Source organism: Misgurnus anguillicaudatus, chromosome 15 (assembly GCF_027580225.2).
Source record: "Misgurnus anguillicaudatus chromosome 15, ASM2758022v2, whole genome shotgun sequence".
NCBI lineage: Eukaryota > Metazoa > Chordata > Actinopteri > Cypriniformes > Cobitidae > Misgurnus > Misgurnus anguillicaudatus.
The window spans coordinates 17,748,511-17,762,960 of NC_073351.2; the positions used below are offsets into that span (position 1 = coordinate 17,748,511).

Consider the following 14,450-nt stretch of genomic DNA (forward strand, 5'->3'; position numbering starts at 1 on the left):
TTGCAAAATGGTTGGACCCCAGAAGGTTAATGGATGCTTTGGTTTTAATAGTGCTCAGTTTGAAAAACTACTAATTCCTGATCAGTAATTTCAACGCTATCTCATAGCAATTCGTATGTATTTTACCCATAGACTGTAAAAAAATATGGACGTATGAAGACTTAAAGTAGGCGTTGCCTGCCGCCGCCATCTTTGCCGCGCGTCACCGCGAATCACTCGCGGAAAACCAAAAATGGGTAAAGAGGCGAGACATGGGTGAAGCTGAGGTGGCTAGTTGCTGAAACCACGCCTGCCTAGCTTGACTAGTGACAGCAGTGGCTGTTCACCCGTCAGCCACGCCCTTAATTATGCAGAATTTAAGGCTTAATATAATGAGTTACAAAAAAATTCACCCCCCCCCTCACAGTTGTCATGAAGGGCAAACTTAGCTATATAGACCAAAAACACTTTTTGAACCAGGCTGTAAACATATTACTTTCTACTGTAAAGTTGGACATTTTAAAATGGGGGTATATGGGAATTGACCCCCTTTTGGAGCCTGGCTCTAGCGGCCAGTCGATGAATCGCAGTTTAAGTCACTTCAGTATTGGCTTCATCATAGAGATCGGAAGGTTGCCCCTCGATTTTACCTGGTGGCTAATTTGTAATAACTCATACAACACTCTAAAATGGATGGGTTATTTTTGACCCATAATGGGTTAATATTGGACAGAACACACCGCTGGGTTAAAATTGACCCAATGCTAGATTGTTTTAAACCAACTGCTGGGTTATAATACTCCATGGATGCGTAACAACAACCCAAAATTGGGTCATTTCTAACCCAGCATGTGTTCTGTCCAATATGTACCCATTATGGGTCAGAAATAACCCAGCCATTTTTAGAGTGAACCACATTTATACATTTTTGTACGATTTGCTTTTGGGGTTAGGGCGGGGTTTATGGGGGGGGGGTGTTTTTGTACGATTCACGAATTTATACGAATTAGCCAACTCGTAAACTATACGAATTCTTTTGAGATTATTTCCTCATTAAAAGTCCTGAATCACTTGAAAATAAGTAAATAGTAAATAGGCCGCAAATGCCATTTCTGGGCAACTTCAAACTGTTTCTTTATTATATCTGCTATGTTGTGGTGTTTTGCCACTGAATCTCTCTCTCTCTCTCTCTCTCTCTCTCTCTCTCTCTCTCTGTGAGACTGATAAATGTGAGGTGGATATTTCAGTGGCGGTCCACTCCATGGCTCATCTGCAGCTTGATCGAGAACAACACTTCTCATCATTGCAAGACAACCTTATGCCAACATGCCAACAGTTCTGGATCGCCCTCAGGCAAAAAGACCAAGAAAGGAAGTGAGAGAAAGAGAGAGAGAGGGAGGGCTTGCAGCATGTTGATGTGTTTTCTGTAGCAGGGACACACTGTACACAACCACAGCAGGGAACAGGCTTTAGGACCATGAGATGCAGCGATGCTTAATCGAAAAGAGACTGGCGGAGCGGGGGCTGGATGATAAAGATAGTGGAGGAGGGAAAGAGATGTGGAGAGAGAAGTGGCGCAGGAGAGCCACTTCTACTGCTGTTCTTTGAAAGTCTTGCCAGCCGGACTTACTGTAGAAGAGCATTGGTGGTATAAATACCCAGAGTAAACAGGATTAAAAGAGCAACTTACTCCAGAGTAAGTGTGAAGTGAGTGAGATAGAGTAAAGTGCAAGCATTAGTAGTGCTTATCTTCATCTTTTAATTGGAGCCTGGCTTTACAACGAACTTGGGAGGCATCATCACTTACACTGAACCACACACATAACCAGCGTCAACTTAACATCAATCCTTTTCCTAATCAAAATATATGTTGGTCTTGAAGTGTTGGACAGTTTAGACCGGACAGTTGTATCCATCTGTTTGGAGTTCAGCAGTGACGGGGGACACCATCCACGGACATCATCATTGAGTTCAACATCAGATGAAAGAGGTAGGTTTTGTTTTGCTCTTTTGTGATACGTATGCACTTCATCTTTTCATTTAGTCCACCCAAAAATGAAAATCTAAACTAAATAAAACATTTTGTTGGCTTATTTTATTTATTAATATATTTAGGGTACATACATACTGTAGTTTATTTTTTTTGTCTTTGTGTAAATGTTTTACCTATTGTCTGCATTCCCCTGTTCCTTGTAATATTTCACATCATGAATGAACAGATGTGTGGGACATTTTTCAATTTTGCTGTGCTGTTATTCGGACCTCTGACCTCTCAGCGTTCTGCCCGCAACGCACAACAAAAGATTTGAAACAATCCTTTTTGATTTCTGTAGACAGCTGATGGCTCTGTTGAACAAATTCAATCACAGATCACGATAACAGCTCACTCAGACGAACTCTCCAACGCTTTTCACTTGCATGACATATAATGCTATTTCACACTACGCAAGCTATTATTATTGTGTCATAATGTTCAGTGACACGAGGACGTTGTTGCTCGGTAAATATGCTCGCTTTGGCGAGGATGCACTTTCTTGTTATTGTTAAGGGGAACTGCAGCAGTTTCCATTAGAGAGAGACTATTTCTATTGTTAGTGAGTGTATCCACAGTCTCGGTAGTGATTTATGTAGTAGATTGTATGCTGCCAAGGAACTGCAGAAATATATTTGTCTCGCTTTGTTCATGCATAAGACGCTTGTTTTCTTAACATGGTGGACTTTTGTTGTTTATTTTGTTTACTAATTTGAATATTCTATATATTACCTCCAAAACTATCCCTTCACACAAGCCTTTATTAGTTTTTAATTTTGTATAATTTATTACACATACTTCAAAATGGGCTCTGTCGGGTGTTTGCCAAAATGTAGCATATTAAAGATTTCATTATGCTTGTTTACACCTACACATACTGTAAGACTTCTGTTTTCATTATAAATTGTATCCCCAATGACTAAACTAAAAGCCCTGTGGCCGGTTGCATAAAACTTTAAGACTAGCTTTAAAAGTTAGTCATGAATTTTTTTCTTCAAGACTGATCATAACTGTTTTAAGTATGTTACATAGAAAGGTAGATTGGTCTAATATAAATCCAAATAATAAGACTGATTAGCTCTAACTAATTGCTAGTTAGTCAGAATCATACTTAAGACGCAGTCTTAACGTCACGGCTATGTTTATGCAACCGGCCACTGGTCATGCTTCCAGTATTCAAAATATCTTTGGACACTGCAACAAACCAGCTATGATGTGAAAACATGAAAATATACCATCTTACCACATGCAACATTGTACACCTGCAGCATTGAAGTTTGTGTTTTTTTTAATACATGAGGTTATTTTGTGGCGTATGGATCCTATATGTTGGTCACACAGCGTTTGCTTTGACACAAATCACTATATTTGTAAAAATCTTAAAATATTTACCCCTTCCGTAAGTGTGGTCAAACCTTACAAACCACTTTTATGATTTTTTTAAATTTAGTACAGTAACATTCTTTTAGATTACAATAAAAAAGAAGATTATTTTACGACATATGGTCTCTTATGATATTAGGCTTAACCTCTCAATTCCCCACCCCCAGACATAAAATAAAATCTCACTACCAATCTATTCTGACGTGAGGACACACACACGAACACACACACACACACACACTCTTGTTTATCAGCGCTGTGCTGTCACATGCAGTGTGCCGCTGTGTACTCCTGCCCGCTGTACGCTGTCCAGACAACCTTTTACTTAGCCCGAGTAATAAACAATTAGCCGGTGATTATGTGCGATGCGTATAAAGAATTCTCATTTGATTAAAATCAGTGACGCTGGGCAAACTCCCAGACAAGTCGTCATATTTTTGTCTGCTGTAAAGATGTTACTGTAAAGAGACTGTTGTTGGTAAATATTGTATGTGATGCCTGTCAGTGGGATAGGCGCCCTGTGTGTAAGAGAGCTCTGGTAATGGTCTCTCTGACTGTGATGAAAGAGAAGAGGACCAAGAAAGCATCTTTGGGACAAATTAGAAGAAAAAATACTGAAAAGGTTAAGCAAGGCTTTTCTTAACACATTTGTGTTTAGTATTGCTGCATAAAAGCCGAATACTGCTTGCAGCTGCATTTATGTTTTGCAGGGTTGCAGTGCTTATTTGGGAATTGGTGTAAATCGTCATAATAAAATATGTTTACTTATTGCTTCTAAGAACGCCTGGAGGCTTATTATGCATCATCTTAAGCAAATACGCTATTTGGCAACATAAAGCTGCTTGTGTAGTACATGCGTCTTGTGTTGTATGTGTCGTAAGTGCAGTATACCATTTCCGATTTATGGCGTGTGCTCCCTATGCAGCTATCATGTTGGCTGCACAGCACTAAGATGAGGTGAAAAGATCCAGCACAGACTAAATGAGAATGAAATGGAGAACCGAGACAATTTCACAAGAGCAGAAAGTGAATGACTGCTGCACTGTTCAGGGTCATGAAGCAAGTTCACAGACTTCTTGTCTTTGAAACTATAGACCCTTTTTACTGCAGGACTAGCAGTGTAAACAGAGATTTTAAAAAACGGCAACCGGCGAGGTACGCCATCATCTAAGATGTAATAGTCTTGTATTTAAGGGAACAGAAATGTGTTCCACATCAAATCCAAATGAAATTTACTGCTAAGAGCACTGCAGATGTATTGCATTCAAATCAATTATGCATGCAATTGTCAATGTTGAAATGTTCACATTAAAATGGAAAGCAAAATAATGGATAATGGATCTTTTGTTTATGTTTTTGCAATGGCTGTTGCTGTATTACAATAACGCTACTGTACACTCTTAAAAATACACTTTCTTAGGTGCAGGCTTGTGCACAATTCAGAATTGAATTTGAGAATGACTGCTGACTGTGGAATTTCTTTGTATTGCCATGAATTTAATTCCACTTCCTGTCATTCCAATTTAACTTCCTGTAGGGCTGGGTCAATTCAATTCAAATTCCAGTTCATGAATTGAATGGAGGCCAATTCTGACATTCTGAATTGTGCACAAGCCTGCTTAGGTTCTTCAGATAAGAGGACCACAAGGAACCTTTTGTGTTTGCCAAAATTGATTCTTCTTTGGCACCCTGAAGCACCTTTTTTTAGGGGAGCAGATATACACTCTTAAAAATAAAGGTGCTTAAAACGTTTTTCACAGTGATGCAATGGGAGAATCTTATTGTGGTTCCTCAAAGAGCCATTAAGTTTCTTTATACATTTTTATAACCTGAAGAACCCTTTTCACCTAAAAGTTCTTCAGATGTAAAGGTGCTTTAAAGAACCATTTAGAGAGAAAAAGTTCTTCTATTCTGATATACACATTCTCTGACAGTGGAAAAAACAAATACTCACCAACAGTTTTGGGGAAAGTTACTTTATGCATTATTAATTTACTCCCCAAAAAAGTAACTAATTGCGTTATAATTTTGTATTGAATTAATTTAAACTAATAAAGTAACTTGGATTACTTTTTAAAAAAGTAACTTAAATATTAATGTGTACATTTAAAAAGTAAGGTGTTGCTTTACTCGTTATTCAGAAAAGTAATATTATTACGTAATGCACGTTACTTGTAATGGCGTTACCCCCAACACTGCTCACCAGTACTAAATCCAAAAGCGAGATAATACTTCTAACCACAATACAAATCCAGCTGAAGAAAATGACAGTCCCACAATACTACAATAATGAGCGTTATCATTAACGGGGGTATTCTTTACAATCCCTACTGAAAAATCCAGCTAAGACCACCATAAGCTGGTGAGCTGGTTTTAGCTGGTCTCCCAGCTTGGCTTTAGCTGGTATGGTGAAGCAAGCTGGTCTAGCTGTGTTTTCGCTTTTTAAGCTGGTCTAACTGAACTTAGCTGATCAGGCTGGAAGACCAGCTGACCCACCAGCTTGACCAGCTTTGCCAGGCTGGGAGGACCAGCTTAGACCAGCTACTGCCACCTTAAAGGTGGAGTCCACGATGTTTGAAGGCCAATGTTGATATTTGAAATCACCTAAACAAACACGCCCCTACCCCAATAGAATCTGGACCTTCTGTTGATAGACCCGCCCCACACATACGCAACCCGGCAAGGATGTCGGTTAGTAGACACGCTCCTTACTGCTGATTGGCTATAAGTGTGTTTTGGTAGTCGGCCCGTCTCCTTTTCCAAAGCGTTTTTCAAACATCGTGGACTCCGCCTTTAAACCAGCTAAAACCAGCTACCAGCTTGAGCTGGACTTTGCTGGATTTTTCAGTAGGGATGCGCAAACGAAAACGAGGTTATATTGAAATTTAAAGAATCGTTGCACAGAAAATTAACCTGGCTTCCCTACTGAAAAATCCAGCCAAAACCAGCATAAGCTGGCAGCTGGTTCAAGCTGGTTTTAGCTGGTTTAAGGTGGTTTATGCTGGTCCTCCCAGCCTGACAAAGCTGGTCATGCTGGTGGGCCAGCTGGTCTTCCAGCCTGACCAGCTAAGTCCAGCTAGACCAGCTTAAAAAGTGACCAAAACACAGCTAGACCAGCTTGCAACACCAGCAAGACCAGCTTCCTACACCAGCAAAACCAGCTAAAATCAAGCTGGAGACCAGCTTAAACCAGCTCACCAGCTTATGGTGGTTTTAGCTGGATTTTTCAGTAGGGTTAACATTCAACCATGTTGTATATTTAATTTATTTTAAGAATAGATCAACAATATTATCCTATAAGAGTCTAAAAGTAAGAGAACCTGTCACAATCCAGCTTGAGAAAATGGCGGTCCGCGCTCTGAGCTTTTTTCCAGAACCCAAACTCAAACTAATTGTGTTAATGCAATTAAAAATAAATCAATACATTATAGTACATATACATTTTGTGTTAGACTAATTAAAATATATATACTCTTAATGAGATATTTTAAATTAATTGAACACAATTTTAATTTGTCATTTCTAGGAAGGGCTTGAATCATTTTTTTGATAATAGCGTAAGGGTAGATGTAACTATCTACACAAAATCTTTTCAGTTTTTTTACTGTTTATCAGAATGTTTTTGTAAATTGAGTATAAAAGATATCAATCAATCCACTTTCAGTCTCTTTGTTCATTAAAATAAAATGTCTAAAATACAAAGCACTTACAATTTGAACAATGATTCTGTTTATTTCAGGGCAGCCGGCTAAATTGATCTGCAGCTTAATGTTATGTGACACTTTTGTATGACTTTTTTTTTTTACAATAGATGCAATGAGGTCCAAAGTATTTGCATTTTCTTACACAGTTTATTAAAGCACATTCATAACTCCAGACTGTGGTCTTTATAATGTGGTTTATAGTGACTTCCTATGAATGGTTTAACTAAAACATATATGGAGATTGGCTTTTTCATTAAAGAAACTCTTTTGAAAAAACAACACCAAAACAGACGAAATGCAACGCAATGCAGAAAATTTTGCAGATAAATCAAAGAAGTCAATTCTTTTCTTTTCCTCCCCTCTGATATTCTCTGCATTTGTAGCATCATCAATATAGATCCGTCAAACCCCGATGCCATTTTCTGCACTTAATTGGACCTACAGCAATAATGAGATGTACTATTATAACCAGATTACAGATAATGGGGAAAAGTCACACAGCCACACACACGCACACACACGCACACGCACACACACACACACACACACACACACACACACACACACACACACACACACACACACACACACACACACACACACACACACACAAATTCTGTCTGTAAAGGGTCTGTATGTTCCCTGTCTGTCTGTCTGTCTGTCTCTCTCTCTCAAGCACAGCTGGTGTGGGGCACAATGAGGCCTGAGGGATGAGAGAAATCACCCAGCTAAGATATGTGCAAATGGTTCCTCTGAAACAGTGACTGCTCTCGCCAACTCAAGGGAGAGAGAGAAAGAGAGAGAGAGAGAGAGGGGGGGGGGTGGAGAAAATGACAGGAAGAGAATGGAGAAGAATAAGACATAAAAAATACAGAAATAGCGTGGGACGCACTCATAATAAAAAAATCAACAACAAAAACATGGTAATACCTTCACTTTTGGCCGTATGATGGATGTCCAAATATCTTAAAGGGACATTCCACTTTTTTAAGAAATATAATCATTTTCCAGCTCCCCTAGAGTTAAACATTTGAGTTTTACCGTTTGGGATTCCATTCAGCTGATCTCCGGGTCTGGCACTAACACTTTTAGCATAGCTTAGCACAATCCATTGAATCTGATTAGACCATTAGCATCACGCTAAAATATAACCAAAGAGTTTCAATATTTTTCCTATTTAAAACTTGACTGTTCTGTAGTTACATCGTGTACTAAGACCGACAGAAAATTAAAAGTTGCGATTTTCTAGGCAGAAATGGCTAGGAACTATATTCTCATTCTGGCGTAATAATCAAGGACGTGCTGCTGTAAGATGACTGCAGCAGGCGTATGTATATTACGCACTGCCCGAAAATAGTCCCCTGCCATTGAAAGTTACTAAGGGGACTATTTTCGGCTGCTGTGTAATATGATTGCGCCTCCTGCAGCCATGTTACATCAGCAAAGTCCTTAATTATTACGCCAGAATGAGAGTATTCCTGGCCATATCTGCCTAGAAAATCAAAACTTTTAATTTTCCGTCAGTCTTAGTACACGATGTAACTACAGAAAAGTCAAGTTTTAAATAGGAAAAATATCAAAACTCTTTGGTTATATTTTAGCGCAATGCCAATGGTCTAATCTGATTCAATGGATTGTGCTAAGCTATGCTAAAAGTTGTAGCGCCAAACCCGGAGATCAGCTGAATGGATTCCAAAACGGTAAAAATCAAATGTTTAACTCTAGGGGAGCTGGAAAATTAGCATATTTTTTTATAAAGTGGAATGTCCCTTTAAAGTGACTGTAAATATGATTGTGTTGGTAGATGAGAAAAAAATGCTTTTACCCAAAGTGCATTTTAATTCACAATGCAGCTTATAGATAAAATCATATTAGTATTAAAAAACACTGCATACCGTACAACCACAGCAATATGTTTTTCTATAGCCCAGGATAGCCTACAGCATGAGTAATACAGTGAGAGACAGTTAGAGGACTTAAAAGATAACTGATAAATGAGCTCATTTCCAAACACACGAATAGACCCCCACACAAGCCCCCTTCAGTGAAGCTGAATTCATTTAGCCTGATAATGGCATTATAATGGAGAATTATATCCTTCTGTCCTAATTTTAATGTGACACTGCTGGGTTCAAGGTGTTATTGTGCTGGAATTATCAAGACTCCCATAAGCAGAACAGAGACGTAAAGCACAAAAATGTCACAACTGTGGCTTATTAATCTTAGAAAGTAAACCGCCTGCTTCAAAGTCAATCAGTTTTCATATGAGCCCAATCCTACAAAAGAATGACTTCATTTCTGTCCTGATTAGCAACACAGACCCATTCTCCATTTCACTTCATTTCAATCATGTAGGTTGGCACACTGAAAGTGGTTTCTGCAGGCGGATATCGTCTTTCCTCTCATCACGCCTCTTCTGTGCTATCAGTGAATATTTCCATTATACATCAACATGTTTATCAGTACTTTAGCTGTTTCCTCTTGCTGCCACTTACAGAGTGTCCTCTATGTCCTCTTTTAATGTATTTTTGTGGCACTGTCCCTTTAAGAGAACACCCCATGTTTTTAATCATAAACGTACCCCTCAGTGTAACCTACAAACATTACTCTTACGATAAGATATTATCTGGATTTGGCTTTGGAAGTCTATTTATAAACACATCTTGAAATGTTGGGGTAAAATAGGTAGAGCAATCAAATAAAAACAGGAGCAGAAATAATAAAGAAGGCAAAAAAATAGAAAATAAAGAGGTTCTCTTTAAAAGCTCTGGTGCTACTGATTTGCTCAGCTGTCCTTGTGGAGCTCTGTTCAACTGACCGGATGTTTTATGTTTAAGGCAGAAATCAGAAAGGCAGGAGGACTTATTATGCAGCTCACAGCAGTCCATTTATGGTGACTGGTTGGGGGGGTTAGCAATAAAGCTGAGTGCATCTCTCCTGGAAGAAAGCCATCACAGGAGGTGTGGGTTAGGGGGTGGGGTAGGACGGGCTTAAAGGGATAGTTTACCAAAAAATCAATATTCTGTCATCTTTTACTTGTCGGTTTGGTTGTTTGGTAACACGACAACGCTTTGAGGTCCTAAAAAATGCAAACATTTGAAGTTTCAAAGTGAAAGTTTTTGATAACAACGCTTTGTCATCTCAAGGCCAAACTATTAAGTCCCGTTTATGCATACGCGAGAGTTTGTGTACAGTGCATGTGACGGAATTTTTGCCATCAGAAGAGCGCACTTACTGTAATCAGATTTTTTTTTATAGACAGTTTCATCCGACGCATGTGCTGTGCGAGATTAAGCGTCTGAGCGGAACTTAACTTCCGGACTCATTGTTTGTTTAATGGTTTGACTGGTGTCTAAACTGAACTCTGGGACAAATACCTTGTCGAAAATAACAAATGTTTTGTTTCCTAGAGATAAGGGAAGATGGCAATCAAGGATTTCCGCTACTTAACTCTTTCGCCGCCATTGACGAGAAAACTTGTCAATTAAGAGAAACCGCATCCCTGCCAAAGACGAGAATTTCTGCAATACCGCTATTATCCACCAGGTGGGGCACTTCCGCAACTTATACAACCCGGAAGTAGCGCCTCACTTGAAAGAGAAAGAACTCTGTGTATGTTTTAAAGATCGTTCTGCATCTGATCTCTATCAAAAGTCCTTCGCAAAAATTGAATTATCTCAGCCTTTTGCTCAAAATTGGGTGTTTTTGAAGAAACCTACCCATATTTGAGAGGTGATAAAAAGAGAACTTATGAAGGTAGGATGAAACGGTTTCTTTTGTTTGAAAGCAGAGGGTCTGTTCTTTCATTTGATATATTGTTTGTTTCTATATTTAAGAAAAGAACATTGTGACGGGTACGTAGCCCACTTACACATTTAAGCATTTAGCCCTACCAATTTTAAGTTAGTTTGAAGTTTAATTGCATTTTGTTGCTTTTTGGATTCCCTCATGTATACTAATAAACAATCTCAAGACATGTTAAAAGTTGACAGTTTATTGGAACTTGAGTATGGAAGGGTGCACACTTCTTAATACTGTTTCTTAATACTGTTTTTCTTTTACCTGAGTCTGGTTATTCTGGTGTGGAGTGAATGGCCACATTCCATGTGCCAGCAAACAAAGGAAGAGGCGGGGCTTCAAGCCTCAACTTATGCTATTCCAGAGGAAGTTGGACTATACCATCATGTTCAGACTCTGAGGGGGATATCATTTATTCTTTTTAAGTAGTTTATTTCTTTGTTTGTTTGTAGGAATTAACTTCTTTATTCTTTCTTAGATAATTGATTGTATTGAGTTAATTGTGATACAATATGTATGTTTTGAAAATATTAGTATGGTTTAAAGGTTTATTGATTAAAGTATTATTTAATATATACCTTTTGTGGGAAATTGGTAGAGGCCAAAATGTATTTATAGGGGTGCTGTGTTAAAATGTGGGGCAGTGTTGTCAAGCTCTTATAACAGCATGGGCTTCTAACCTTCAATGGAGTTTTTTGTGGTTAATTTTGTTGTTTGTTATTCTTGCTACGGGAAGATTATTTTCCCTTATTGAATAAACAATTTTTTCCACTGGATCATCATCATCTGTCCTGCCTGTTTTTGGCCACGACTATCACAATTTGGTGGCAGCGGTGGGATAGTCAGTAGAGGGCAGTGGTGAGGAAGTGCATTATGGCTCCGAAGAAAGTACCACTGAAGCAACCAGATGAAGTTGAGGAGTCATCAGCGGTTGGAGGAGTACCTCAAGGGCCTGATGAGCCTGAGCAACTGACTCTGAAGGACCTGGCGGAGATGTTTCGTAAAGGTATGGACTTACAGAGGAAACAAGAGGCTCAGGTGGAACGGGAGGCAGCCAGACAGGAACAAAGATGGAAAACAATGCAGCATCAATTTAATCTTCTTAGGGAGGAAGTGGATTTTCGTACTACCCCTGACCCTGCACCTTTACCAAGACCTGATGTGCATTCTGATGTTTCAGATAATGGGTCCAACGCCTCTGTGCCCCTTGCTCCAGATCCTGTTCGAGGTATGATTGAGCCTACATTGCAGAAATTGCAAGATTCAGATGACATTGAACATTTTCTTACCACATTTGAAAGAATAGCTCTAGCCTGTAAGTGGGCAAAAACTGATTGGGCCCTAAGGTTAATTCCCTTATTGACTGGTAAGGCTAGAAGTGCCTATGTGCACATGGACATTGAAGAGTCATTAGAATATGACAAGGTAAAGTTTGCCATATTGAGCAAGTATGCCATTAGTCCAGAAACTTACCGTCAAAGATTTCGCTCATTAGAAATTGAGCTTGATGAAACTCCAAAAGAACTCTATGTTCGACTTAAAGAACTGTTTGAAAAATGGGTGCAACCTAAAGGGAAGACTGTAGAGGCTGTGGGAGAAGTGATTATTTTAGAGCAGTATTTAAGAATGCTTTCACCCGAATTGCAGGTGTGGTTAAGAGAGCATAATCCTAGTACAGCTGCTCATGCGGCTTCTTTAGCTGAGGTATTTGTAGCTGCACGGTCTCGTTCACAAGCCTGGGGGTTTATTCACAAGGGCAGTAGAGAACGTAGTAGTTCATCAGTTGGTCGGGGTGACAATAAGGGTAATCCCTTTAGTAGGAAGCCTAAAAGTACAGGAAATCAGCCCCCTGGACCTTTACAGCAGGTTACTCAGGTGCCCATTTGTTATAACTGTGGACAGGAAGGGCATAAAAAGCCGATGTGTCCCAAGTTATCTGTTAAAACTTCTCATGTTTGTTCTGTTCCATCAGTACAAGTAGACAAGTTAACGCCGTCCTTAAGTCTAACAGTTCCTGTAGAAGTGAACGGGAAAACCGTGAGTGCATTGTTAGACTCCGGTAGCATGCAGACACTGGTCGAAAGACAGCTAGTTTTTAAACCTTTGGAAAAGAGTGAAGGTGAGGTGGTCATTAAATGTGTGCATGGTGAGGAGCAGACTTACCCTACAACTGAAATACAGGTAGTGGTACAAGGGCAACCCTGTCTATTGAGAGTAGGTGTAGTCGAGAAGCTACCGTATCCTGTGATTTTAGGCCAAGATTTTCCTTTACTTATGAGCTTGCTCGCCCCTAATTCTGCCTGTAATATGGTAATGACTCGGGCACAGATTAAGCATGCTGAAAAGGAGTCTGAAACTCTAAAAAACCTCCCTTTCTTTGATTCTGAGCTTGAGGTGAGGCCAGTTAAGGAGAGGAAATCTAGGAGGCAGAGAAGACAAGAAAAGTATAGGTATGCAGAAACTGAAGGTCAAGAACTGGGTGGTAAGATGGAGGAATTCATAGAATTTAATATTCCCAGTAATATGTCCGAGCTACAACAGAACGATCCTATTTTGTCGCCAGTGTACCAACAAGTTGCTATGACAAGTCATGGAGAAGGTGAGGAGTCTGTAAAAGGGAGTGCAGGTGAGAAGTTTGTCCTTAAAAAGGCAGTGTTGTATAGACAACAGGGAGATAGTTTGCAGATGGTGGTCCCCAAGGACGTTCAAAATATTGTCCTGTCTTTGGGTCATTCTATTCCCTGGGCGGGTCATCTAGGTAGGCAGAAAACGTTGGCTCGTATCAGGAAACATTTTTTTTGGCCTGGCCTTAGAAAAGATGTAATCAAATTCTGCAAGACCTGTCCAGAGTGTCAGTTGACATCTAATAGACTACCCTCCAAAGCCCCTCTTAATCCTCTTCCAGTTGTAGGAGTCCCATTTGATCGACTTGCTATGGACATTGTGGGCCCAGTTGAGAAAAGTAGAACAGGTCATAGGTTCATGTTAGTAGTGAGTGACTATGCAACCAAGTATCCTGAGGTTTTCCCCCTGAGGACTATTGGAGCAAAGCAAGTAGCTTCCTGTCTCATTCAATTATTTTCAAGAGTAGGATTTCCAAGGGAGATACTTACTGACTGTGGCACCAATTTCACTTCAAAGCTCTTGAAGCAGGTCTATCAACTTTTGAGCATAAAGGGACTAAAGTCTACGCCATTCCATCCTCAAACGGATGGATTAGTAGAAAGGTTTAACCAAACTCTCAAAAATATGCTCCGAAAATTCATAAATGAGACTGGCTCAGATTGGGATAAGTGGTTGCCTTACTTGCTTTTCGCATATCGTGAAGTTCCCCAGGCTTCCACAGGGTTTTCACCCTTTACACTCTTATATGGCCATGAAGTGAAAGGACCATTGTCACTGTTAAAAGAGTCTTGGGCTGGCCAGAAGGAGAAGGGGGAAGAGAAAGATGTTGCTTCCTTTGTGGTAGCCATGCATGAGAAATTGCAGAGGATGACCAACTTGGCTCAGGAGCATATGGCAGAGGCTCAACAGAAACAAAAATCCTGGTATGA

At 39.7% G+C, this 14,450-nt stretch overlaps 1 protein-coding gene across 1 annotated transcript in view; it reads left to right on the forward strand.

The window, feature by feature from the left end:
* The first annotated feature begins 1,206 nt into the window (after window positions 1-1,206).
* Window positions 1,207-14,450, forward strand: part of tmem91 (transmembrane protein 91) — a 34,955-nt gene continuing 21,711 nt past the window's right edge. Inside the window, exon 1 of the mRNA XM_055174003.2 lies at window positions 1,207-1,969. The gene's annotated coding sequence lies outside the window, so the exon portion shown is untranslated. The remainder of the gene's footprint in view (window positions 1,970-14,450) is intronic.